The 26,029-nt window shown below is 55.5% G+C and overlaps 14 non-coding genes across 14 annotated transcripts; all 14 read right to left on the bottom strand.

Annotated features, from left to right (window-relative positions):
• Window positions 1–669: 669 nt before the first annotated feature.
• On the bottom strand, window positions 670–776 carry LOC138511797 (U6 spliceosomal RNA). Its single transcript, XR_011280693.1, has one exon. It is a non-coding gene; the product is annotated as a U6 spliceosomal RNA (small nuclear RNA).
• A 1,755-nt stretch (window positions 777–2,531) lies between these two features.
• Window positions 2,532–2,638, bottom strand: LOC138511795 (U6 spliceosomal RNA). Its single transcript, XR_011280692.1, has one exon. It is a non-coding gene; the product is annotated as a U6 spliceosomal RNA (small nuclear RNA).
• Window positions 2,639–4,387: 1,749 nt separating this feature from the next.
• On the bottom strand, window positions 4,388–4,494 carry LOC138511794 (U6 spliceosomal RNA). The gene has a single exon (XR_011280691.1). It is a non-coding gene; the product is annotated as a U6 spliceosomal RNA (small nuclear RNA).
• Window positions 4,495–6,233: 1,739 nt separating this feature from the next.
• LOC138511793 (U6 spliceosomal RNA) lies at window positions 6,234–6,340 on the bottom strand. Its single transcript, XR_011280690.1, has one exon. It is a non-coding gene; the product is annotated as a U6 spliceosomal RNA (small nuclear RNA).
• A 1,739-nt stretch (window positions 6,341–8,079) lies between these two features.
• LOC138511792 (U6 spliceosomal RNA) lies at window positions 8,080–8,186 on the bottom strand. Its single transcript, XR_011280689.1, has one exon. It is a non-coding gene; the product is annotated as a U6 spliceosomal RNA (small nuclear RNA).
• Window positions 8,187–9,936: 1,750 nt separating this feature from the next.
• On the bottom strand, window positions 9,937–10,043 carry LOC138511791 (U6 spliceosomal RNA). The gene has a single exon (XR_011280688.1). It is a non-coding gene; the product is annotated as a U6 spliceosomal RNA (small nuclear RNA).
• A 1,748-nt stretch (window positions 10,044–11,791) lies between these two features.
• LOC138511790 (U6 spliceosomal RNA) lies at window positions 11,792–11,898 on the bottom strand. The gene has a single exon (XR_011280687.1). It is a non-coding gene; the product is annotated as a U6 spliceosomal RNA (small nuclear RNA).
• Window positions 11,899–13,624: 1,726 nt separating this feature from the next.
• Window positions 13,625–13,731, bottom strand: LOC138511789 (U6 spliceosomal RNA). Its single transcript, XR_011280686.1, has one exon. It is a non-coding gene; the product is annotated as a U6 spliceosomal RNA (small nuclear RNA).
• A 1,750-nt stretch (window positions 13,732–15,481) lies between these two features.
• On the bottom strand, window positions 15,482–15,588 carry LOC138511788 (U6 spliceosomal RNA). Its single transcript, XR_011280685.1, has one exon. It is a non-coding gene; the product is annotated as a U6 spliceosomal RNA (small nuclear RNA).
• A 1,748-nt stretch (window positions 15,589–17,336) lies between these two features.
• On the bottom strand, window positions 17,337–17,443 carry LOC138511787 (U6 spliceosomal RNA). The gene has a single exon (XR_011280684.1). It is a non-coding gene; the product is annotated as a U6 spliceosomal RNA (small nuclear RNA).
• A 1,726-nt stretch (window positions 17,444–19,169) lies between these two features.
• Window positions 19,170–19,276, bottom strand: LOC138511786 (U6 spliceosomal RNA). Its single transcript, XR_011280683.1, has one exon. It is a non-coding gene; the product is annotated as a U6 spliceosomal RNA (small nuclear RNA).
• A 1,750-nt stretch (window positions 19,277–21,026) lies between these two features.
• Window positions 21,027–21,133, bottom strand: LOC138511784 (U6 spliceosomal RNA). The gene has a single exon (XR_011280682.1). It is a non-coding gene; the product is annotated as a U6 spliceosomal RNA (small nuclear RNA).
• Window positions 21,134–22,881: 1,748 nt separating this feature from the next.
• On the bottom strand, window positions 22,882–22,988 carry LOC138511783 (U6 spliceosomal RNA). Its single transcript, XR_011280681.1, has one exon. It is a non-coding gene; the product is annotated as a U6 spliceosomal RNA (small nuclear RNA).
• A 1,726-nt stretch (window positions 22,989–24,714) lies between these two features.
• On the bottom strand, window positions 24,715–24,821 carry LOC138511782 (U6 spliceosomal RNA). Its single transcript, XR_011280680.1, has one exon. It is a non-coding gene; the product is annotated as a U6 spliceosomal RNA (small nuclear RNA).
• Window positions 24,822–26,029: the final 1,208 nt, after the last annotated feature.

The following is a 26,029-nucleotide window of genomic DNA, read 5'->3' as shown; positions in this document are numbered from 1 at the left end:
CAGAGACCTCTCTGTGAGCGCCGCAGGCGAGCCTTCTCGGGACCTCAGCAACTGAGGGGCACATTTCCAAATGAGGGAGACATTTCCAGAAAGCGCACCAGGGAACGGCTCAGCCTCTGCTTCGTGGCCTAACCCAGCCTGGTCCTTCTCCAACCATCTGGGAGCTGTCCAAAAGCCGGTGGGCCTGGCGGAATGGGCTCCCAGCAGGCCCTGGCTGACTGATGATTTGCATACACACAGACACACGCACGCACGCACGCACACTCTCTCTCGTGCTATCTGCTGCCTTTCAGACCCTGCCACCCCTCGCTTGCTTTAAAGGAGCAGTTGGCGAATGACACTGAGCAAAGAATGCACAAGTGGGTAAAGAGATCACACACCTAGAGGCAGCCAGCTCTCATGAAGAGTAGGGCCTAGAAGCAGTGAAGCTTGAGGGGCTGTGCGCTCTTTGCCATGAGCCCCTAGAGGCGGGTCATATAGAAAGCGCTATATAGAAATGAGCAGCCAGCAGAGGACAAGGCAGCCGCTCTCGGTGCAGCACAGCACAGAGAGGATCAAGAGAAACGGGAAGGGCTTCCGCGGCAGCGAGCAAGCACAAGACGAGCACGGGGGCGGGGCCCCTTTTATTCTGTCAATAAAAGGTATTTCTCTCCTGGCACGCACGTGTCTAAAAATATGGAACGCTTCACGAATTTGCGTGTCATCCTTGCGCAGGGGCCATGCTAATCTTCTCTGTATCGTTCCAATTTTAGTATATGTGCTGCCGAAGCGAGCACACACTTGGGGCTGAACTGGCCAGTGTATAAAAGCCAGCGCATCGGCTGCCTTTTGACCTAGGTTGACTTGTTATGCTCTAACTTTGGCAAGAAACTGTTTGGTTCTGGGGCCGGTATGGAACCAAGAGGCAAAGACCAACGACCCAAGCTTCCTCGCTGCTGGTTTGGCCCAAAAGGAAAGGTTCCGTGTGCTTGGCTATTGCAATGCAGGAAGAAAGGATCATGGTCCAGGCTGCATGCAAAGTGGCACCTCCCGTCATAATGCCTGGGTGATGGGTGCTGTGTGCCTGGACGCATCACAATAGTCCCACAAGCCAGAGAAAAGCCAGAGGGCCTGTGAGGGTTTGCTTGGGGGGGGGCCCTGTTGAGTTCCAGGATAGGCAAGGTGAGGCAGCGGCCTAGTGCGCGGACCCTCGAGAGCCCCGGATTGCTGCTGCCCCCGCCTTCAAGCCAGAGATGCATTTTCAAACCGATGTAAGTTTACGTTTGGCTGCTGGCTTCAGCGACGGTGGCTTCAAAGTCCCGCCGGGTCTGCTTTCCTTTGGTAGGGCCAGGAAGCCTCTTACAGCAGGTATTGGCTGCCTGTCGCCTGCTTTTATCAACTGTGCCAGGACGTGAGCCTTGTGTGTTACAAAATCAGGACAGCAGGCATTGCAGCGGCTCCTGCTTCAGAAAGGCACCTTGAAGAACAGCACTAGGAGCTAACGGAGGGCACCAGAGGTATGGGGGCCAGTGGTGCAATGGATAAGGCGCCTGACTAGGAGTCAGAAGGTTGTGGGTTCCACTGCCATCCGGCTGGGCTCCCAACTCTGTGCTTTGTTTCTTTGAATTACATTTAAATTCCCTTGGCCTTCACTGCTTGCAATAGACTTTTGATTTTATGTGGGGCGGGCCCGGTTGCACAGCAAGGAAACACCAGGCGCCATCTCCAAGCACCACCAGCAGGGGTCCCTCCAGACCGCCCCAACAAGCAGCAGATGATTTCTATGCATGTGTGCGTCCTGTCCTTCAATGGGTGGGGGTTGGCTTGTGTTGGACACAGTCCCAGGGCAGCCCTTCACGTCCCTGATCGGCCACGATCGGCCAGAGACCTCTCTGTGAGCGCCGCAGGCGAGCCTTCTCGGGACCTCAGCAACTGAGGGGCACATTTCCAAATGAGGGAGACATTTCCAGAAAGCGCACCAGGGAACGGCTCGGCCTCTGCTCCGTGGCCTAACCCAGCCTGGTCCTTCTCCAACCATCTGGGAGCTGTCCAAAAGCCGGTGGGCCTGGCGGAATGGGCTCCCAGCAGGCCCTGGCTGACTGGTGATTTGCATACACACAGACACACGCACGCACGCACACTCTCTCGTGCTATCTGCTGCCTTTCAGACCCTGCCACCCCTCGCTTGCTTTAAAGGAGCAGTTGGCGAATGACACTGAGCAAAGAATGCACAAGTGGGTAAAGAGATCACACACCTAGAGGCAGCCAGCTCTCATGAAGAGTAGGGCCTAGAAGCAGTGAAGCTTGAGGGGCTGTGCGCTCTTTGCCATGAGCCCCTAGAGGCGGGTCATATAGAAAGCGCTATATAGAAATGAGCAGCCAGCAGAGGACAAGGCAGCCGCTCTCGGTGCAGCACAGCACAGAGAGGATCAAGAGAAACGGGAAGGGCTTCCGCGGCAGCGAGCAAGCAAGCAAGCACAAGACCAGCACGGGAGCGGGGCCCCTTTTATTCTGTCAATAAAAGGTATTTCTCTCCTGGCACGCACGTGTCTAAAAATATGGAACGCTTCACGAATTTGCGTGTCATCCTTGCGCAGGGGCCATGCTAATCTTCTCTGTATCGTTCCAATTTTAGTATATGTGCTGCCGAAGCGAGCACACACTTGGGGCTGAACTGGCCAGTGTATAAAAGCCAGCGCATCGGCTGCCTTTTGACCTAGGTTGACTTGTTATGCTCTAACTTTGGCAAGAAACTGTTTGGTTCTGGGGCCGGTATGGAACCAAGAGGCAAAGACCAACGACCCAAGCTTCCTCGCTGCTGGTTTGGCCCAAAAGGAAAGGTTCCGTGTGCTTGGCTATTGCAATGCAGGAAGAAAGGATCATGGTCCAGGCTGCATGCAAAGTGGCACCTCCCGTCATAATGCCTGGGTGATGGGTGCTGTGTGCCTGGACGCATCACAATAGTCCCACAAGCCAGAGAAAAGCCAGAGGGCCTGTGAGGGTTTGCTTGGGGGGGGCCCTGTTGAGTTCCAGGATAAGGCAAGGTGAGGCAGCGGCCTAGTGCGCGGACCCCCGAGAGCCCCGGATTGCTGCTGCCCCCGCCTTCAAGCCAGAGATGCATTTTCAAACCGATGTAAGTTTACGTTTGGCTGCTGGCTTCAGCGACGGTGGCTTCAAAGTCCCGCCGGGTCTGCTTTCCTTTGGTAGGGCCAGGAAGCCTCTTACAGCAGGTATTGGCTGCCTGTCGCCTGCTTTTATCAACTGTGCCAGGACGTGAGCCTTGTGTGTTACAAAATCAGGACAGCAGGCATTGCAGCGGCTCCTGCTTCAGAAAGGCACCTTGAAGAACAGCACTAGGAGCTAACGGAGGGCACCAGAGGTATGGGGGCCAGTGGTGCAATGGATAAGGCGCCTGACTAGGAGTCAGAAGGTTGTGGGTTCCACTGCCATCCGGCTGGGCTCCCAACTCTGTGCTTTGTTTCTTTGAATTACATTTAAATTCCCTTGGCCTTCACTGCTCGCAATAGACTTTTGATTTTATGTGGGACGGGCCCGGTTGCACAGCAAGGAAACACCAGGCGCCATCTCCAAGCACCACCAGCAGGGGTCCCTCCAGACCGCCCCAACAAGCAGCAGATGATTTCTATGCATGTGTGCGTCCTGTCCTTCAATGGGTGGGGGTTGGCTTGTGTTGGAAACAGTCCCAGGGCAGCCCTTCACGTCCCTGATCGGCCACGATCGGCCAGAGACCTCTCTGTGAGCGCCGCAGGTGAGCCTTCTCGGGACCTCAGCAACTGAGGGGCACATTTCCAAATGAGGGAGACATTTCCAGAAAGCGCACCAGGGAACGGCTCGGCCTCTGCTCCGTGGCCTAACCCAGCCTGGTCCTTCTCCAACCATCTGGGAGCTGTCCAAAAGCCGGTGGGCCTGGCGGAATGGGCTCCCAGCAGGCCCTGGCTGACTGGTGATTTGCATACACACAGAGACACGCACGCACGCACACTCTCTCTCGTGCTATCTGCTGCCTTTCAGACCCTGCCACCCCTCTCTTGCTTTAAAGGAGCAGTTGGCGAATGACACTGAGCAAAGAATGCACAAGTGGGTAAAGAGATCACACACCTAGAGGCAGCCAGCTCTCATGAAGAGTAGGGCCTAGAAGCAGTGAAGCTTGAGGGGCTGTGCGCTCTTTGCCATGAGCCCCTAGAGGCGGGTCATATAGAAAGCGCTATATAGAAATGAGCAGCCAGCAGAGGACAAGGCAGCCGCTCTCGGTGCAGCACAGCACAGAGAGGATCAAGAGAAACGGGAAGGGCTTCCGCGGCAGCGAGCAAGCACAAGACGAGCACGGGAGCGGGGCCCCTTTTATTCTGTCAATAAAAGGTATTTCTCTCCTGGCACGCACGTGTCTAAAAATATGGAACGCTTCACGAATTTGCGTGTCATCCTTGCGCAGGGGCCATGCTAATCTTCTCTGTATCGTTCCAATTTTAGTATATGTGCTGCCGAAGCGAGCACACACTTGGGGCTGAACTGGCCAGTGTATAAAAGCCAGCGCATCTGCTGCCTTTTGACCTAGGTTGACTTGTTATGCTCTAACTTTGGCAAGAAACTGTTTGGTTCTGGGGCCGGTATGGAACCAAGAGGCAAAGACCAACGACCCAAGCTTCCTCGCTGCTGGTTTGGCCCAAAAGGAAAGGTTCCGTGTGCTTGGCTATTGCAATGCAGGAAGAAAGGATCATGGTCCAGGCTGCATGCAAAGTGGCACCTCCCGTCATAATGCCTGGGTGATGGGTGCTGTGTGCCTGGACGCATCACAATAGTCCCACAAGCCAGAGAAAAGCCAGAGGGCCTGTGAGGGTTTGCTTGGGGGGGGCCCTGTTGAGTTCCAGGATAAGGCAAGGTGAGGCAGCGGCCTAGTGCGCGGACCCCCGAGAGCCCCGGATTGCTGCTGCCCCCGCCTTCAAGCCAGAGATGCATTTTCAAACCGATGTAAGTTTACGTTTGGCTGCTGGCTTCAGCGACGGTGGCTTCAAAATCCCGCCGGGTCTGCTTTCCTTTGGTAGGGCCAGGAAGCCTCTTACAACAGGTATTGGCTGCCTGTCGCCTGCTTTTATCAACTGTGCCAGGACGTGAGCCTTGTGTGTTACAAAATCAGGACAGCAGGCATTGCAGCGGCTCCTGCTTCAGAAAGGCACCTTGAAGAACAGCACTAGGAGCTAACGGAGGGCACCAGAGGTATGGGGGCCAGTGGTGCAATGGATAAGGCACCTGACTAGGAGTCAGAAGGTTGTGGGTTCCACTGCCATCCGGCTGGGCTCCCAACTCTGTGCTTTGTTTCTTTGAATTACATTTAAATTCCCTTGGCCTTCACTGCTCGCAATAGACTTTTGATTTTATGTGGGGCGGGCCCGGTTGCACAGCAAGGAAACACCAGGCGCCATCTTGAAGCACCACCAGTAGGGGTCCCTCCAGACCGCCCCAACAAGCAGCAGATGATTTCTATGCATGTGTGCGTCCTGTCCTTCAATGGGTGGGGGTTGGCTTGTGTTGGACACAGTCCCAGGGCAGCCCTTCACGTCCCTGATCGGCCAGAGACCTCTCTATGAGCGCCGCAGGTGAGCCTTCTCGGGACCTCAGCAACTGAGGGGCACATTTCCAAATGAGGGAGACATTTCCAGAAAGCGCACCAGGGAACGGCTCGGCCTCTGCTCCGTGGCCTAACCCAGCCTGGTCCTTCTCCAACCATCTGGGAGCTGTCCAAAAGCCGGTGGGCCTGGCGGAATGGGCTCCCAGCAGGCCCTGGCTGACTGGTGATTTGCATACACACAGAGACACGCACGCACGCACACTCTCTCTCGTGCTATCTGCTGCCTTTCAGACCCTGCCACCCCTCTCTTGCTTTAAAGGAGCAGTTGGCGAATGACACTGAGCAAAGAATGCACAAGTGGGTAAAGAGATCACACACCTAGAGGCAGCCAGCTCTCATGAAGAGTAGGGCCTAGAAGCAGTGAAGCTTGAGGGGCTGTGCGCTCTTTGCCATGAGCCCCTAGAGGCGGGTCATATAGAAAGCGCTATATAGAAATGAGCAGCCAGCAGAGGACAAGGCAGCCGCTCTCGGTGCAGCACAGCACAGAGAGGATCAAGAGAAACGGGAAGGGCTTCCGCGGCAGCGAGCAAGCACAAGACGAGCACGGGAGCGGGGCCCCTTTTATTCTGTCAATAAAAGGTATTTCTCTCCTGGCACGCACGTGTCTAAAAATATGGAACGCTTCACGAATTTGCGTGTCATCCTTGCGCAGGGGCCATGCTAATCTTCTCTGTATCGTTCCAATTTTAGTATATGTGCTGCCGAAGCGAGCACACACTTGGGGCTGAACTGGCCAGTGTATAAAAGCCAGCGCATCTGCTGCCTTTTGACCTAGGTTGACTTGTTATGCTCTAACTTTGGCAAGAAACTGTTTGGTTCTGGGGCCGGTATGGAACCAAGAGGCAAAGACCAACGACCCAAGCTTCCTCGCTGCTGGTTTGGCCCAAAAGGAAAGGTTCCGTGTGCTTGGCTATTGCAATGCAGGAAGAAAGGATCATGGTCCAGGCTGCATGCAAAGTGGCACCTCCCGTCATAATGCCTGGGTGATGGGTGCTGTGTGCCTGGACGCATCACAATAGTCCCACAAGCCAGAGAAAAGCCAGAGGGCCTGTGAGGGTTTGCTTGGGGGGGGCCCTGTTGAGTTCCAGGATAAGGCAAGGTGAGGCAGCGGCCTAGTGCGCGGACCCCCGAGAGCCCCGGATTGCTGCTGCCCCCGCCTTCAAGCCAGAGATGCATTTTCAAACCGATGTAAGTTTACGTTTGGCTGCTGGCTTCAGCGACGGTGGCTTCAAAATCCCGCCGGGTCTGCTTTCCTTTGGTAGGGCCAGGAAGCCTCTTACAACAGGTATTGGCTGCCTGTCGCCTGCTTTTATCAACTGTGCCAGGACGTGAGCCTTGTGTGTTACAAAATCAGGACAGCAGGCATTGCAGCGGCTCCTGCTTCAGAAAGGCACCTTGAAGAACAGCACTAGGAGCTAACGGAGGGCACCAGAGGTATGGGGGCCAGTGGTGCAATGGATAAGGCACCTGACTAGGAGTCAGAAGGTTGTGGGTTCCACTGCCATCCGGCTGGGCTCCCAACTCTGTGCTTTGTTTCTTTGAATTACATTTAAATTCCCTTGGCCTTCACTGCTCGCAATAGACTTTTGATTTTATGTGGGGCGGGCCCGGTTGCACAGCAAGGAAACACCAGGCGCCATCTTGAAGCACCACCAGTAGGGGTCCCTCCAGACCGCCCCAACAAGCAGCAGATGATTTCTATGCATGTGTGCGTCCTGTCCTTCAATGGGTGGGGGTTGGCTTGTGTTGGACACAGTCCCAGGGCAGCCCTTCACGTCCCTGATCGGCCAGAGACCTCTTTATGAGCGCCGCAGGTGAGCCTTCTCGGGACCTCAGCAACTGAGGGGCACATTTCCAAATGAGGGAGACATTTCCAGAAAGCGCACCAGGGAACGGCTCGGCCTCTGCTCCGTGGCCTAACCCAGCCTGGTCCTTCTCCAACCATCTGGGAGCTGTCCAAAAGCCGGTGGGCCTGGCGGAATGGGCTCCCAGCAGGCCCTGGCTGACTGGTGATTTGCATACACACAGACACACGCACGCACGCACACTCTCTCTCGTGCTATCTGCTGCCTTTCAGACCCTGCCACCCCTCTCTTGCTTTAAAGGAGCAGTTGGCGAATGACACTGAGCAAAGAATGCACAAGTGGGTAAAGAGATCACACACCTAGAGGCAGCCAGCTCTCATGAAGAGTAGGGCCTAGAAGCAGTGAAGCTTGAGGGGCTGTGCGCTCTTTGCCATGAGCCCCTAGAGGCGGGTCATATAGAAAGCGCTATATAGAAATGAGCAGCCAGCAGAGGACAAGGCAGCCGCTCTCGGTGCAGCACAGCACAGAGAGGATCAAGAGAAACGGGAAGGGCTTCCGCGGCAGCGAGCAAGCACAAGACGAGCACGGGAGCGGGGCCCCTTTTATTCTGTCAATAAAAGGTATTTCTCTCCTGGCACGCACGTGTCTAAAAATATGGAACGCTTCACGAATTTGCGTGTCATCCTTGCGCAGGGGCCATGCTAATCTTCTCTGTATCGTTCCAATTTTAGTATATGTGCTGCCGAAGCGAGCACACACTTGGGGCTGAACTGGCCAGTGTATAAAAGCCAGCGCATCGGCTGCCTTTTGACCTAGGTTGACTTGTTATGCTCTAACTTTGGCAAGAAACTGTTTGGTTCTGGGGCCGGTATGGAACCAAGAGGCAAAGACCAACGACCCAAGCTTCCTCGCTGCTGGTTTGGCCCAAAAGGAAAGGTTCCGTGTGCTTGGCTATTGCAATGCAGGAAGAAAGGATCATGGTCCAGGCTGCATGCAAAGTGGCACCTCCCGTCATAATGCCTGGGTGATGGGTGCTGTGTGCCTGGACGCATCACAATAGTCCCACAAGCCAGAGAAAAGCCAGAGGGCCTGTGAGGGTTTGCTTGGGGGGGGCCCTGTTGAGTTCCAGGATAAGGCAAGGTGAGGCAGCGGCCTAGTGCGCGGACCCCCGAGAGCCCCGGATTGCTGCTGCCCCCGCCTTCAAGCCAGAGATGCATTTTCAAACCGATGTAAGTTTACGTTTGGCTGCTGGCTTCAGCGACGGTGGCTTCAAAGTCCCGCCGGGTCTGCTTTCCTTTGGTAGGGCCAGGAAGCCTCTTACAACAGGTATTGGCTGCCTGTCGCCTGCTTTTATCAACTGTGCCAGGACGTGAGCCTTGTGTGTTACAAAATCAGGACAGCAGGCATTGCAGCGGCTCCTGCTTCAGAAAGGCACCTTGAAGAACAGCACTAGGAGCTAACGGAGGGCACCAGAGGTATGGGGGCCAGTGGTGCAATGGATAAGGCGCCTGACTAGGAGTCAGAAGGTTGTGGGTTCCACTGCCATCCGGCTGGGCTCCCAACTCTGTGCTTTGTTTCTTTGAATTACATTTAAATTCCCTTGGCCTTCACTGCTCGCAATAGACTTTTGATTTTATGTGGGGCGGGCCCGGTTGCACAGCAAGGAAACACCAGGCGCCATCTCCAAGCACCACCAGCAGGGGGCCCTCCAGACCGCCCCAACAAGCAGCAGATGATTTCTATGCATGTGTGCGTCCTGTCCTTCAATGGGTGGGGGTTGGCTTGTGTTGGACACAGTCCCAGGGCAGCCCTTCACGTCCCTTCACGTCCCTGATCGGCCAGAGACCTCTCTGGTGAGCGCCGCAGGCGAGCCTTCTCGGGACCTCAGCAACCGAGGGGCACATTTCCAAATGAGGGAGACATTTCCAGAAAGCGCACCAGGGAACGGCTCGGCCTCTGCTCCGTGGCCTAACCCAGCCTGGTCCTTCTCCAAGCATCTGGGAGCTGTCCAAAAGCCGGTGGGCCTGGCGGAATGGGCTCCCAGCAGGCCCTGGCTGACTGCTGATTTGCATACACACAGACACACGCACGCACGCACACTCTCTCTCGTGCTGTCTGCTGCCTTTCAGACCCTGCCACCCCTCGCTTGCTTTAAAGGAGCAGTTGGCGAATGACACTGAGCAAAGAATGCACAAGTGGGTAAAGAGATCACACACCTAGAGGCAGCCAGCTCTCATGAAGAGTAGGGCCTAGAAGCAGTGAAGCTTGAGGGGCTGTGCGCTCTTTGCCATGAGCCCCTAGAGGCGGGTCATATAGAAAGCGCTATATAGAAATGAGCAGCCAGCAGAGGACAAGGCAGCCGCTCTCGGTGCAGCACAGCACAGAGAGGATCAAGAGAAACGGGAAGGGCTTCCGCGGCAGCGAGCAAGCACAAGACGAGCACGGGAGCGGGGCCCCTTTTATTCTGTCAATAAAAGGTATTTCTCTCCTGGCACGCACGTGTCTAAAAATATGGAACGCTTCACGAATTTGCGTGTCATCCTTGCGCAGGGGCCATGCTAATCTTCTCTGTATCGTTCCAATTTTAGTATATGTGCTGCCGAAGCGAGCACACACTTGGGGCTGAACTGGCCAGTGTATAAAAGCCAGCGCATCGGCTGCCTTTTGACCTAGGTTGACTTGTTATGCTCTAACTTTGGCAAGAAACTGTTTGGTTCTGGGGCCGGTATGGAACCAAGAGGCAAAGACCAACGACCCAAGCTTCCTCGCTGCTGGTTTGGCCCAAAAGGAAAGGTTCCGTGTGCTTGGCTATTGCAATGCAGGAAGAAAGGATCATGGTCCAGGCTGCATGCAAAGTGGCACCTCCCGTCATAATGCCTGGGTGATGGGTGCTGTGTGCCTGGACGCATCACAATAGTCCCACAAGCCAGAGAAAAGCCAGAGGGCCTGTGAGGGTTTGCTTGGGGGGGGCCCTGTTGAGTTCCAGGATAGGCAAGGTGAGGCAGCGGCCTAGTGCGCGGACCCCCGAGAGCCCCGGATTGCTGCTGCCCCCGCCTTCAAGCCAGAGATGCATTTTCAAACCGATGTAAGTTTACGTTTGGCTGCTGGCTTCAGCGACGGTGGCTTCAAAGTCCCGCCGGGTCTGCTTTCCTTTGGTAGGGCCAGGAAGCCTCTTACAACAGGTATTGGCTGCCTGTCGCCTGCTTTTATCAACTGTGCCAGGACGTGAGCCTTGTGTGTTACAAAATCAGGACAGCAGGCATTGCAGCGGCTCCTGCTTCAGAAAGGCACCTTGAAGAACAGCACTAGGAGCTAACGGAGAGCACCAGGGGTATGGGGGCCAGTGGTGCAATGGATAAGGCGCCTGACTAGGAGTCAGAAGGTTGTGGGTTCCACTGCCATCCGGCTGGGCTCCCAACTCTGTGCTTTGTTTCTTTGAATTACATTTAAATTCCCTTGGCCTTCACTGCTCGCAATAGACTTTTGATTTTATGTGGGGCGGGCCCGGTTGCACAGCAAGGAAACACCAGGCGCCATCTTGAAGCACCACCAGTAGGGGTCCCTCCCGACCGCCCCAACAGGCAGCAGATGATTTCTATGCATGTGTGCGTCCAGTCCTTCAATGGGTGGGGGTTGGCTTGTGTTGGACACAGTCCCAGGGCAGCCCTTCACGTCCCTGATCGGCCACGATCGGCCAGAGACCTCTCTATGAGCGCTGCAGGTGAGCCTTCTCGGGACCTCAGCAACTGAGGGGCACATTTCCAAATGAGGGAGACATTTCCAGAAAGCGCACCAGGGAACGGCTCGGCCTCTGCTCCGTGGCCTAACCCAGCCTGGTCCTTCTCCAACCATCTGGGAGCTGTCCAAAAGCCGGTGGGCCTGGCGGAATGGGCTCCCAGCAGGCCCTGGCTGACTGGTGATTTGCATACACACAGAGACACGCACGCACGCACACTCTCTCTCGTGCTATCTGCTGCCTTTCAGATCCTGCCACCCCTCTCTTGCTTTAAAGGAGCAGTTGGCGAATGACACTGAGCAAAGAATGCACAAGTGGGTAAAGAGATCACACACCTAGAGGCAGCCAGCTCTCATGAAGAGTAGGGCCTAGAAGCAGTGAAGCTTGAGGGGCTGTGCGCTCTTTGCCATGAGCCCCTAGAGGCGGGTCATATAGAAAGCGCTATATAGAAATGAGCAGCCAGCAGAGGACAAGGCAGCCGCTCTCGGTGCAGCACAGCACAGAGAGGATCAAGAGAAACCGGAAGGGCTTCCGCGGCAGCGAGCAAGCACAAGACCAGCACGGGAGCGGGGCCCCTTTTATTCTGTCAATAAAAGGTATTTCTCTCCTGGCACGCACGTGTCTAAAAATATGGAACGCTTCACGAATTTGCGTGTCATCCTTGCGCAGGGGCCATGCTAATCTTCTCTGTATCGTTCCAATTTTAGTATATGTGCTGCCGAAGCGAGCACACACTTGGGGCTGAACTGGCCAGTGTATAAAAGCCAGCGCATCGGCTGCCTTTTGACCTAGGTTGACTTGTTATGCTCTAACTTTGGCAAGAAACTGTTTGGTTCTGGGGCCGGTATGGAACCAAGAGGCAAAGACCAACGACCCAAGCTTCCTCGCTGCTGGTTTGGCCCAAAAGGAAAGGTTCCGTGTGCTTGGCTATTGCAATGCAGGAAGAAAGGATCATGGTCCAGGCTGCATGCAAAGTGGCACCTCCCGTCATAATGCCTGGGTGCTGGGTGCTGTGTGCCTGGACGCATCACAATAGTCCCACAAGCCAGAGAAAAGCCAGAGGGCCTGTGAGGGTTTGCTTGGGGGGGGCCCTGTTGAGTTCCAGGATAAGGCAAGGTGAGGCAGCGGCCTAGTGCGCGGACCCCCGAGAGCCCCGGATTGCTGCTGCCCCCGCCTTCAAGCCAGAGATGCATTTTCAAACCGATGTAAGTTTACGTTTGGCTGCTGGCTTCAGCGACGGTGGCTTCAAAGTCCCGCCGGGTCTGCTTTCCTTTGGTAGGGCCAGGAAGCCTCTTACAACAGGTATTGGCTGCCTGTCGCCTGCTTTTATCAACTGTGCCAGGACGTGAGCCTTGTGTGTTACAAAATCAGGACAGCAGGCATTGCAGCGGCTCCTGCTTCAGAAAGGCACCTTGAAGAACAGCACTAGGAGCTAAGGGAGGGCACCAGGGGTATGGGGGCCAGTGGTGCAATGGATAGGAGTCAGAAGGTTGTGGGTTCCACTGCCATCCGGCTGGGCTCCCAACTCTGTGCTTTGTTTCTTTGAATTACATTTAAATTCCCTTGGCCTTCACTGCTCGCAATAGACTTTTGATTTTATGTGGGGCGGGCCCGGTTGCACAGCAAGGAAACACCAGGCGCCATCTCCAAGCACCACCAGCAGGGGTCCCTCCAGACCGCCCCAACAAGCAGTAGATGATTTCTATGCATGTGTGCGTCCTGTCCTTCAATGGGTGGGGGTTGGCTTGTGTTGGACACAGTCCCAGGGCAGCCCTTCACGTCCCTGATCGGCCAGAGACCTCTCTATGAGCGCCGCAGGTGAGCCTTCTCGGGACCTCAGCAACTGAGGGGCACATTTCCAAATGAGGGAGACATTTCCAGAAAGCGCACCAGGGAACGGCTCGGCCTCTGCTCCGTGGCCTAACCCAGCCTGGTCCTTCTCCAACCATCTGGGAGCTGTCCAAAAGCCGGTGGGCCTGGCGGAATGGGCTCCCAGCAGGCCCTGGCTGACTGGTGATTTGCATACACACAGACACACGCACGCACGCACACTCTCTCTCGTGCTATCTGCTGCCTTTCAGACCCTGCCACCCCTCTCTTGCTTTAAAGGAGCAGTTGGCGAATGACACTGAGCAAAGAATGCACAAGTGGGTAAAGAGATCACACACCTAGAGGCAGCCAGCTCTCATGAAGAGTAGGGCCTAGAAGCAGTGAAGCTTGAGGGGCTGTGCGCTCTTTGCCATGAGCCCCTAGAGGCGGGTCATATAGAAAGCGCTATATAGAAATGAGCAGCCAGCAGAGGACAAGGCAGCCGCTCTCGGTGCAGCACAGCACAGAGAGGATCAAGAGAAACGGGAAGGGCTTCCGCGGCAGCGAGCAAGCACAAGACGAGCACGGGAGCGGGGCCCCTTTTATTCTGTCAATAAAAGGTATTTCTCTCCTGGCACGCACGTGTCTAAAAATATGGAACGCTTCACGAATTTGCGTGTCATCCTTGCGCAGGGGCCATGCTAATCTTCTCTGTATCGTTCCAATTTTAGTATATGTGCTGCCGAAGCGAGCACACACTTGGGGCTGAACTGGCCAGTGTATAAAAGCCAGCGCATCGGCTGCCTTTTGACCTAGGTTGACTTGTTATGCTCTAACTTTGGCAAGAAACTGTTTGGTTCTGGGGCCGGTATGGAACCAAGAGGCAAAGACCAACGACCCAAGCTTCCTCGCTGCTGGTTTGGCCCAAAAGGAAAGGTTCCGTGTGCTTGGCTATTGCAATGCAGGAAGAAAGGATCATGGTCCAGGCTGCATGCAAAGTGGCACCTCCCGTCATAATGCCTGGGTGATGGGTGCTGTGTGCCTGGACGCATCACAATAGTCCCACAAGCCAGAGAAAAGCCAGAGGGCCTGTGAGGGTTTGCTTGGGGGGGGCCCTGTTGAGTTCCAGGATAAGGCAAGGTGAGGCAGCGGCCTAGTGCGCGGACCCCCGAGAGCCCCGGATTGCTGCTGCCCCCGCCTTCAAGCCAGAGATGCATTTTCAAACCGATGTAAGTTTACGTTTGGCTGCTGGCTTCAGCGACGGTGGCTTCAAAGTCCCGCCGGGTCTGCTTTCCTTTGGTAGGGCCAGGAAGCCTCTTACAACAGGTATTGGCTGCCTGTCGCCTGCTTTTATCAACTGTGCCAGGACGTGAGCCTTGTGTGTTACAAAATCAGGACAGCAGGCATTGCAGCGGCTCCTGCTTCAGAAAGGCACCTTGAAGAACAGCACTAGGAGCTAACGGAGGGCACCAGAGGTATGGGGGCCAGTGGTGCAATGGATAAGGCGCCTGACTAGGAGTCAGAAGGTTGTGGGTTCCACTGCCATCCGGCTGGGCTCCCAACTCTGTGCTTTGTTTCTTTGAATTACATTTAAATTCCCTTGGCCTTCACTGCTCGCAATAGACTTTTGATTTTATGTGGGGCGGGCCCGGTTGCACAGCAAGGAAACACCAGGCGCCATCTCCAAGCACCACCAGCAGGGGGCCCTCCAGACCGCCCCAACAAGCAGCAGATGATTTCTATGCATGTGTGCGTCCTGTCCTTCAATGGGTGGGGGTTGGCTTGTGTTGGACACAGTCCCAGGGCAGCCCTTCACGTCCCTTCACGTCCCTGATCGGCCAGAGACCTCTCTGGTGAGCGCCGCAGGCGAGCCTTCTCGGGACCTCAGCAACCGAGGGGCACATTTCCAAATGAGGGAGACATTTCCAGAAAGCGCACCAGGGAACGGCTCGGCCTCTGCTCCGTGGCCTAACCCAGCCTGGTCCTTCTCCAAGCATCTGGGAGCTGTCCAAAAGCCGGTGGGCCTGGCGGAATGGGCTCCCAGCAGGCCCTGGCTGACTGCTGATTTGCATACACACAGACACACGCACGCACGCACACTCTCTCTCGTGCTGTCTGCTGCCTTTCAGACCCTGCCACCCCTCGCTTGCTTTAAAGGAGCAGTTGGCGAATGACACTGAGCAAAGAATGCACAAGTGGGTAAAGAGATCACACACCTAGAGGCAGCCAGCTCTCATGAAGAGTAGGGCCTAGAAGCAGTGAAGCTTGAGGGGCTGTGCGCTCTTTGCCATGAGCCCCTAGAGGCGGGTCATATAGAAAGCGCTATATAGAAATGAGCAGCCAGCAGAGGACAAGGCAGCCGCTCTCGGTGCAGCACAGCACAGAGAGGATCAAGAGAAACGGGAAGGGCTTCCGCGGCAGCGAGCAAGCACAAGACGAGCACGGGAGCGGGGCCCCTTTTATTCTGTCAATAAAAGGTATTTCTCTCCTGGCACGCACGTGTCTAAAAATATGGAACGCTTCACGAATTTGCGTGTCATCCTTGCGCAGGGGCCATGCTAATCTTCTCTGTATCGTTCCAATTTTAGTATATGTGCTGCCGAAGCGAGCACACACTTGGGGCTGAACTGGCCAGTGTATAAAAGCCAGCGCATCGGCTGCCTTTTGACCTAGGTTGACTTGTTATGCTCTAACTTTGGCAAGAAACTGTTTGGTTCTGGGGCCGGTATGGAACCAAGAGGCAAAGACCAACGACCCAAGCTTCCTCGCTGCTGGTTTGGCCCAAAAGGAAAGGTTCCGTGTGCTTGGCTATTGCAATGCAGGAAGAAAGGATCATGGTCCAGGCTGCATGCAAAGTGGCACCTCCCGTCATAATGCCTGGGTGATGGGTGCTGTGTGCCTGGACGCATCACAATAGTCCCACAAGCCAGAGAAAAGCCAGAGGGCCTGTGAGGGTTTGCTTGGGGGGGGCCCTGTTGAGTTCCAGGATAGGCAAGGTGAGGCAGCGGCCTAGTGCGCGGACCCCCGAGAGCCCCGGATTGCTGCTGCCCCCGCCTTCAAGCCAGAGATGCATTTTCAAACCGATGTAAGTTTACGTTTGGCTGCTGGCTTCAGCGACGGTGGCTTCAAAGTCCCGCCGGGTCTGCTTTCCTTTGGTAGGGCCAGGAAGCCTCTTACAACAGGTATTGGCTGCCTGTCGCCTGCTTTTATCAACTGTGCCAGGACGTGAGCCTTGTGTGTTACAAAATCAGGACAGCAGGCATTGCAGCGGCTCCTGCTTCAGAAAGGCACCTTGAAGAACAGCACTAGGAGCTAACGGAGAGCACCAGGGGTATGGGGGCCAGTGGTGCAATGGATAAGGCGCCTGACTAGGAGTCAGAAGGTTGTGGGTTCCACTGCCATCCGGCTGGGCTCCCAACTCTGTGCTTTGTTTCTTTGAATTACATTTAAATTCCCTTGGCCTTCACTGCTCGCAATAGACTTTTGATTTTATGTGGGGCGGGCCCGGTTGCACAGCAAGGAAACACCAGGCGCCATCTTGAAGCACCACCAGTAGGGGTCCCTCCCGACCGCCCCAACAGGCAGCAGATGATTTCTATGCATGTGTGCGTCCAGTCCTTCAATGGGTGGGGGTTGGCTTGTGTTGGACACAGTCCCAGGGCAGCCCTTCACGTCCCTGATCGGCCACGATCGGCCAGAGACCTCTCTATGAGCGCTGCAGGTGAGCCTTCTCGGGACCTCAGCAACTGAGGGGCACATTTCCAAATGAGGGAGACATTTCCAGAAAGCGCACCAGGGAACGGCTCGGCCTCTGCTCCGTGGCCTAACCCAGCCTGGTCCTTCTCCAACCATCTGGGAGCTGTCCAAAAGCCGGTGGGCCTGGCGGAATGGGCTCCCAGCAGGCCCTGGCTGACTGGTGATTTGCATACACACAGAGACACGCACGCACGCACACTCTCTCTCGTGCTATCTGCTGCCTTTCAGATCCTGCCACCCCTCTCTTGCTTTAAAGGAGCAGTTGGCGAATGACACTGAGCAAAGAATGCACAAGTGGGTAAAGAGATCACACACCTAGAGGCAGCCAGCTCTCATGAAGAGTAGGGCCTAGAAGCAGTGAAGCTTGAGGGGCTGTGCGCTCTTTGCCATGAGCCCCTAGAGGCGGGTCATATAGAAAGCGCTATATAGAAATGAGCAGCCAGCAGAGGACAAGGCAGCCGCTCTCGGTGCAGCACAGCACAGAGAGGATCAAGAGAAACCGGAAGGGCTTCCGCGGCAGCGAGCAAGCACAAGACCAGCACGGGAGCGGGGCCCCTTTTATTCTGTCAATAAAAGGTATTTCTCTCCTGGCACGCACGTGTCTAAAAATATGGAACGCTTCACGAATTTGCGTGTCATCCTTGCGCAGGGGCCATGCTAATCTTCTCTGTATCGTTCCAATTTTAGTATATGTGCTGCCGAAGCGAGCACACACTTGGGGCTGAACTGGCCAGTGTATAAAAGCCAGCGCATCGGCTGCCTTTTGACCTAGGTTGACTTGTTATGCTCTAACTTTGGCAAGAAACTGTTTGGTTCTGGGGCCGGTATGGAACCAAGAGGCAAAGACCAACGACCCAAGCTTCCTCGCTGCTGGTTTGGCCCAAAAGGAAAGGTTCCGTGTGCTTGGCTATTGCAATGCAGGAAGAAAGGATCATGGTCCAGGCTGCATGCAAAGTGGCACCTCCCGTCATAATGCCTGGGTGCTGGGTGCTGTGTGCCTGGACGCATCACAATAGTCCCACAAGCCAGAGAAAAGCCAGAGGGCCTGTGAGGGTTTGCTTGGGGGGGGCCCTGTTGAGTTCCAGGATAAGGCAAGGTGAGGCAGCGGCCTAGTGCGCGGACCCCCGAGAGCCCCGGATTGCTGCTGCCCCCGCCTTCAAGCCAGAGATGCATTTTCAAACCGATGTAAGTTTACGTTTGGCTGCTGGCTTCAGCGACGGTGGCTTCAAAGTCCCGCCGGGTCTGCTTTCCTTTGGTAGGGCCAGGAAGCCTCTTACAACAGGTATTGGCTGCCTGTCGCCTGCTTTTATCAACTGTGCCAGGACGTGAGCCTTGTGTGTTACAAAATCAGGACAGCAGGCATTGCAGCGGCTCCTGCTTCAGAAAGGCACCTTGAAGAACAGCACTAGGAGCTAAGGGAGGGCACCAGGGGTATGGGGGCCAGTGGTGCAATGGATAGGAGTCAGAAGGTTGTGGGTTCCACTGCCATCCGGCTGGGCTCCCAACTCTGTGCTTTGTTTCTTTGAATTACATTTAAATTCCCTTGGCCTTCACTGCTCGCAATAGACTTTTGATTTTATGTGGGGCGGGCCCGGTTGCACAGCAAGGAAACACCAGGCGCCATCTCCAAGCACCACCAGCAGGGGTCCCTCCAGACCGCCCCAACAAGCAGTAGATGATTTCTATGCATGTGTGCGTCCTGTCCTTCAATGGGTGGGGGTTGGCTTGTGTTGGACACAGTCCCAGGGCAGCCCTTCACGTCCCTGATCGGCCAGAGACCTCTCTATGAGCGCCGCAGGTGAGCCTTCTCGGGACCTCAGCAACTGAGGGGCACATTTCCAAATGAGGGAGACATTTCCAGAAAGCGCACCAGGGAACGGCTCGGCCTCTGCTCCGTGGCCTAACCCAGCCTGGTCCTTCTCCAACCATCTGGGAGCTGTCCAAAAGCCGGTGGGCCTGGCGGAATGGGCTCCCAGCAGGCCCTGGCTGACTGGTGATTTGCATACACACAGACACACGCACGCACGCACACTCTCTCTCGTGCTATCTGCTGCCTTTCAGACCCTGCCACCCCTCTCTTGCTTTAAAGGAGCAGTTGGCGAATGACACTGAGCAAAGAATGCACAAGTGGGTAAAGAGATCACACACCTAGAGGCAGCCAGCTCTCATGAAGAGTAGGGCCTAGAAGCAGTGAAGCTTGAGGGGCTGTGCGCTCTTTGCCATGAGCCCCTAGAGGCGGGTCATATAGAAAGCGCTATATAGAAATGAGCAGCCAGCAGAGGACAAGGCAGCCGCTCTCGGTGCAGCACAGCACAGAGAGGATCAAGAGAAACGGGAAGGGCTTCCGCGGCAGCGAGCAAGCACAAGACGAGCACGGGAGCGGGGCCCCTTTTATTCTGTCAATAAAAGGTATTTCTCTCCTGGCACGCACGTGTCTAAAAATATGGAACGCTTCACGAATTTGCGTGTCATCCTTGCGCAGGGGCCATGCTAATCTTCTCTGTATCGTTCCAATTTTAGTATATGTGCTGCCGAAGCGAGCACACACTTGGGGCTGAACTGGCCAGTGTATAAAAGCCAGCGCATCGGCTGCCTTTTGACCTAGGTTGACTTGTTATGCTCTAACTTTGGCAAGAAACTGTTTGGTTCTGGGGCCGGTATGGAACCAAGAGGCAAAGACCAACGACCCAAGCTTCCTCGCTGCTGGTTTGGCCCAAAAGGAAAGGTTCCGTGTGCTTGGCTATTGCAATGCAGGAAGAAAGGATCATGGTCCAGGCTGCATGCAAAGTGGCACCTCCCGTCATAATGCCTGGGTGATGGGTGCTGTGTGCCTGGACGCATCACAATAGTCCCACAAGCCAGAGAAAAGCCAGAGGGCCTGTGAGGGTTTGCTTGGGGGGGGCCCTGTTGAGTTCCAGGATAAGGCAAGGTGAGGCAGCGGCCTAGTGCGCGGACCCCCGAGAGCCCCGGATTGCTGCTGCCCCCGCCTTCAAGCCAGAGATGCATTTTCAAACCGATGTAAGTTTACGTTTGGCTGCTGGCTTCAGCGACGGTGGCTTCAAAGTCCCGCCGGGTCTGCTTTCCTTTGGTAGGGCCAGGAAGCCTCTTACAACAGGTATTGGCTGCCTGTCGCCTGCTTTTATCAACTGTGCCAGGACGTGAGCCTTGTGTGTTACAAAATCAGGACAGCAGGCATTGCAGCGGCTCCTGCTTCAGAAAGGCACCTTGAAGAACAGCACTAGGAGCTAACGGAGGGCACCAGAGGTATGGGGGCCAGTGGTGCAATGGATAAGGCGCCTGACTAGGAGTCAGAAGGTTGTGGGTTCCACTGCCATCCGGCTGGGCTCCCAACTCTGTGCTTTGTTTCTTTGAATTACATTTAAATTCCCTTGGCCTTCACTGCTCGCAATAGACTTTTGATTTTATGTGGGGCGGGCCCGGTTGCACAGCAAGGAAACACCAGGCGCCATCTCCAAGCACCACCAGCAGGGGGCCCTCCAGACCGCCCCAACAAGCAGCAGATGATTTCTATGCATGTGTGCGTCCTGTCCTTCAATGGGTGGGGGTTGGCTTGTGTTGGACACAGTCCCAGGGCAGCCCTTCACGTCCCTTCACGTCCCTGATCGGCCAGAGACCTCTCTGGTGAGCGCCGCAGGCGAGCCTTCTCGGGACCTCAGCAACCGAGGGGCACATTTCCAAATGAGGGAGACATTTCCAGAAAGCGCACCAGGGAACGGCTCGGCCTCTGCTCCGTGGCCTAACCCAGCCTGGTCCTTCTCCAAGCATCTGGGAGCTGTCCAAAAGCCGGTGGGCCTGGCGGAATGGGCTCCCAGCAGGCCCTGGCTGACTGCTGATTTGCATACACACAGACACACGCACGCACGCACACTCTCTCTCGTGCTGTCTGCTGCCTTTCAGACCCTGCCACCCCTCGCTTGCTTTAAAGGAGCAGTTGGCGAATGACACTGAGCAAAGAATGCACAAGTGGGTAAAGAGATCACACACCTAGAGGCAGCCAGCTCTCATGAAGAGTAGGGCCTAGAAGCAGTGAAGCTTGAGGGGCTGTGCGCTCTTTGCCATGAGCCCCTAGAGGCGGGTCATATAGAAAGCGCTATATAGAAATGAGCAGCCAGCAGAGGACAAGGCAGCCGCTCTCGGTGCAGCACAGCACAGAGAGGATCAAGAGAAACGGGAAGGGCTTCCGCGGCAGCGAGCAAGCACAAGACGAGCACGGGAGCGGGGCCCCTTTTATTCTGTCAATAAAAGGTATTTCTCTCCTGGCACGCACGTGTCTAAAAATATGGAACGCTTCACGAATTTGCGTGTCATCCTTGCGCAGGGGCCATGCTAATCTTCTCTGTATCGTTCCAATTTTAGTATATGTGCTGCCGAAGCGAGCACACACTTGGGGCTGAACTGGCCAGTGTATAAAAGCCAGCGCATCGGCTGCCTTTTGACCTAGGTTGACTTGTTATGCTCTAACTTTGGCAAGAAACTGTTTGGTTCTGGGGCCGGTATGGAACCAAGAGGCAAAGACCAACGACCCAAGCTTCCTCGCTGCTGGTTTGGCCCAAAAGGAAAGGTTCCGTGTGCTTGGCTATTGCAATGCAGGAAGAAAGGATCATGGTCCAGGCTGCATGCAAAGTGGCACCTCCCGTCATAATGCCTGGGTGATGGGTGCTGTGTGCCTGGACGCATCACAATAGTCCCACAAGCCAGAGAAAAGCCAGAGGGCCTGTGAGGGTTTGCTTGGGGGGGGCCCTGTTGAGTTCCAGGATAGGCAAGGTGAGGCAGCGGCCTAGTGCGCGGACCCCCGAGAGCCCCGGATTGCTGCTGCCCCCGCCTTCAAGCCAGAGATGCATTTTCAAACCGATGTAAGTTTACGTTTGGCTGCTGGCTTCAGCGACGGTGGCTTCAAAGTCCCGCCGGGTCTGCTTTCCTTTGGTAGGGCCAGGAAGCCTCTTACAACAGGTATTGGCTGCCTGTCGCCTGCTTTTATCAACTGTGCCAGGACGTGAGCCTTGTGTGTTACAAAATCAGGACAGCAGGCATTGCAGCGGCTCCTGCTTCAGAAAGGCACCTTGAAGAACAGCACTAGGAGCTAACGGAGAGCACCAGGGGTATGGGGGCCAGTGGTGCAATGGATAAGGCGCCTGACTAGGAGTCAGAAGGTTGTGGGTTCCACTGCCATCCGGCTGGGCTCCCAACTCTGTGCTTTGTTTCTTTGAATTACATTTAAATTCCCTTGGCCTTCACTGCTCGCAATAGACTTTTGATTTTATGTGGGGCGGGCCCGGTTGCACAGCAAGGAAACACCAGGCGCCATCTTGAAGCACCACCAGTAGGGGTCCCTCCCGACCGCCCCAACAGGCAGCAGATGATTTCTATGCATGTGTGCGTCCAGTCCTTCAATGGGTGGGGGTTGGCTTGTGTTGGACACAGTCCCAGGGCAGCCCTTCACGTCCCTGATCGGCCACGATCGGCCAGAGACCTCTCTATGAGCGCTGCAGGTGAGCCTTCTCGGGACCTCAGCAACTGAGGGGCACATTTCCAAATGAGGGAGACATTTCCAGAAAGCGCACCAGGGAACGGCTCGGCCTCTGCTCCGTGGCCTAACCCAGCCTGGTCCTTCTCCAACCATCTGGGAGCTGTCCAAAAGCCGGTGGGCCTGGCGGAATGGGCTCCCAGCAGGCCCTGGCTGACTGGTGATTTGCATACACACAGAGACACGCACGCACGCACACTCTCTCTCGTGCTATCTGCTGCCTTTCAGATCCTGCCACCCCTCTCTTGCTTTAAAGGAGCAGTTGGCGAATGACACTGAGCAAAGAATGCACAAGTGGGTAAAGAGATCACACACCTAGAGGCAGCCAGCTCTCATGAAGAGTAGGGCCTAGAAGCAGTGAAGCTTGAGGGGCTGTGCGCTCTTTGCCATGAGCCCCTAGAGGCGGGTCATATAGAAAGCGCTATATAGAAATGAGCAGCCAGCAGAGGACAAGGCAGCCGCTCTCGGTGCAGCACAGCACAGAGAGGATCAAGAGAAACCGGAAGGGCTTCCGCGGCAGCGAGCAAGCACAAGACCAGCACGGGAGCGGGGCCCCTTTTATTCTGTCAATAAAAGGTATTTCTCTCCTGGCACGCACGTGTCTAAAAATATGGAACGCTTCACGAATTTGCGTGTCATCCTTGCGCAGGGGCCATGCTAATCTTCTCTGTATCGTTCCAATTTTAGTATATGTGCTGCCGAAGCGAGCACACACTTGGGGCTGAACTGGCCAGTGTATAAAAGCCAGCGCATCGGCTGCCTTTTGACCTAGGTTGACTTGTTATGCTCTAACTTTGGCAAGAAACTGTTTGGTTCTGGGGCCGGTATGGAACCAAGAGGCAAAGACCAACGACCCAAGCTTCCTCGCTGCTGGTTTGGCCCAAAAGGAAAGGTTCCGTGTGCTTGGCTATTGCAATGCAGGAAGAAAGGATCATGGTCCAGGCTGCATGCAAAGTGGCACCTCCCGTCATAATGCCTGGGTGCTGGGTGCTGTGTGCCTGGACGCATCACAATAGTCCCACAAGCCAGAGAAAAGCCAGAGGGCCTGTGAGGGTTTGCTTGGGGGGGGCCCTGTTGAGTTCCAGGATAAGGCAAGGTGAGGCAGCGGCCTAGTGCGCGGACCCCCGAGAGCCCCGGATTGCTGCTGCCCCCGCCTTCAAGCCAGAGATGCATTTTCAAACCGATGTAAGTTTACGTTTGGCTGCTGGCTTCAGCGACGGTGGCTTCAAAGTCCCGCCGGGTCTGCTTTCCTTTGGTAGGGCCAGGAAGCCTCTTACAACAGGTATTGGCTGCCTGTCGCCTGCTTTTATCAACTGTGCCAGGACGTGAGCCTTGTGTGTTACAAAATCAGGACAGCAGGCATTGCAGCGGCTCCTGCTTCAGAAAGGCACCTTGAAGAACAGCACTAGGAGCTAAGGGAGGGCACCAGGGGTATGGGGGCCAGTGGTGCAATGGATAGGAGTCAGAAGGTTGTGGGTTCCACTGCCATCCGGCTGGGCTCCCAACTCTGTGCTTTGTTTCTTTGAATTACATTTAAATTCCCTTGGCCTTCACTGCTCGCAATAGACTTTTGATTTTATGTGGGGCGGGCCCGGTTGCACAGCAAGGAAACACCAGGCGCCATCTCCAAGCACCACCAGCAGGGGTCCCTCCAGACCGCCCCAACAAGCAGTAGATGATTTCTATGCATGTGTGCGTCCTGTCCTTCAATGGGTGGGGGTTGGCTTGTGTTGGACACAGTCCCAGGGCAGCCCTTCACGTCCCTGATCGGCCAGAGACCTCTCTATGAGCGCCGCAGGTGAGCCTTCTCGGGACCTCAGCAACTGAGGGGCACATTTCCAAATGAGGGAGACATTTCCAGAAAGCGCACCAGGGAACGGCTCGGCCTCTGCTCCGTGGCCTAACCCAGCCTGGTCCTTCTCCAACCATCTGGGAGCTGTCCAAAAGCCGGTGGGCCTGGCGGAATGGGCTCCCAGCAGGCCCTGGCTGACTGGTGATTTGCATACACACAGACACACGCACGCACGCACACTCTCTCTCGTGCTATCTGCTGCCTTTCAGACCCTGCCACCCCTCTCTTGCTTTAAAGGAGCAGTTGGCGAATGACACTGAGCAAAGAATGCACAAGTGGGTAAAGAGATCACACACCTAGAGGCAGCCAGCTCTCATGAAGAGTAGGGCCTAGAAGCAGTGAAGCTTGAGGGGCTGTGCGCTCTTTGCCATGAGCCCCTAGAGGCGGGTCATATAGAAAGCGCTATATAGAAATGAGCAGCCAGCAGAGGACAAGGCAGCCGCTCTCGGTGCAGCACAGCACAGAGAGGATCAAGAGAAACGGGAAGGGCTTCCGCGGCAGCGAGCAAGCACAAGACGAGCACGGGAGCGGGGCCCCTTTTATTCTGTCAATAAAAGGTATTTCTCTCCTGGCACGCACGTGTCTAAAAATATGGAACGCTTCACGAATTTGCGTGTCATCCTTGCGCAGGGGCCATGCTAATCTTCTCTGTATCGTTCCAATTTTAGTATATGTGCTGCCGAAGCGAGCACACACTTGGGGCTGAACTGGCCAGTGTATAAAAGCCAGCGCATCGGCTGCCTTTTGACCTAGGTTGACTTGTTATGCTCTAACTTTGGCAAGAAACTGTTTGGTTCTGGGGCCGGTATGGAACCAAGAGGCAAAGACCAACGACCCAAGCTTCCTCGCTGCTGGTTTGGCCCAAAAGGAAAGGTTCCGTGTGCTTGGCTATTGCAATGCAGGAAGAAAGGATCATGGTCCAGGCTGCATGCAAAGTGGCACCTCCCGTCATAATGCCTGGGTGATGGGTGCTGTGTGCCTGGACGCATCACAATAGTCCCACAAGCCAGAGAAAAGCCAGAGGGCCTGTGAGGGTTTGCTTGGGGGGGGCCCTGTTGAGTTCCAGGATAAGGCAAGGTGAGGCAGCGGCCTAGTGCGCGGACCCCCGAGAGCCCCGGATTGCTGCTGCCCCCGCCTTCAAGCCAGAGATGCATTTTCAAACCGATGTAAGTTTACGTTTGGCTGCTGGCTTCAGCGACGGTGGCTTCAAAGTCCCGCCGGGTCTGCTTTCCTTTGGTAGGGCCAGGAAGCCTCTTACAACAGGTATTGGCTGCCTGTCGCCTGCTTTTATCAACTGTGCCAGGACGTGAGCCTTGTGTGTTACAAAATCAGGACAGCAGGCATTGCAGCGGCTCCTGCTTCAGAAAGGCACCTTGAAGAACAGCACTAGGAGCTAACGGAGGGCACCAGAGGTATGGGGGCCAGTGGTGCAATGGATAAGGCGCCTGACTAGGAGTCAGAAGGTTGTGGGTTCCACTGCCATCCGGCTGGGCTCCCAACTCTGTGCTTTGTTTCTTTGAATTACATTTAAATTCCCTTGGCCTTCACTGCTCGCAATAGACTTTTGATTTTATGTGGGGCGGGCCCGGTTGCACAGCAAGGAAACACCAGGCGCCATCTCCAAGCACCACCAGCAGGGGGCCCTCCAGACCGCCCCAACAAGCAGCAGATGATTTCTATGCATGTGTGCGTCCTGTCCTTCAATGGGTGGGGGTTGGCTTGTGTTGGACACAGTCCCAGGGCAGCCCTTCACGTCCCTTCACGTCCCTGATCGGCCAGAGACCTCTCTGGTGAGCGCCGCAGGCGAGCCTTCTCGGGACCTCAGCAACCGAGGGGCACATTTCCAAATGAGGGAGACATTTCCAGAAAGCGCACCAGGGAACGGCTCGGCCTCTGCTCC

This window comes from Ambystoma mexicanum, chromosome 6p, assembly GCF_040938575.1.
Source record: "Ambystoma mexicanum isolate Mex_15411 chromosome 6p, UKY_AmexF1_1, whole genome shotgun sequence".
Lineage (NCBI taxonomy): Eukaryota > Metazoa > Chordata > Amphibia > Caudata > Ambystomatidae > Ambystoma > Ambystoma mexicanum.
The sequence above is the reverse complement of the archived record's forward strand: the minus strand, read 5'-3'. Positions and strand labels throughout refer to the sequence as shown.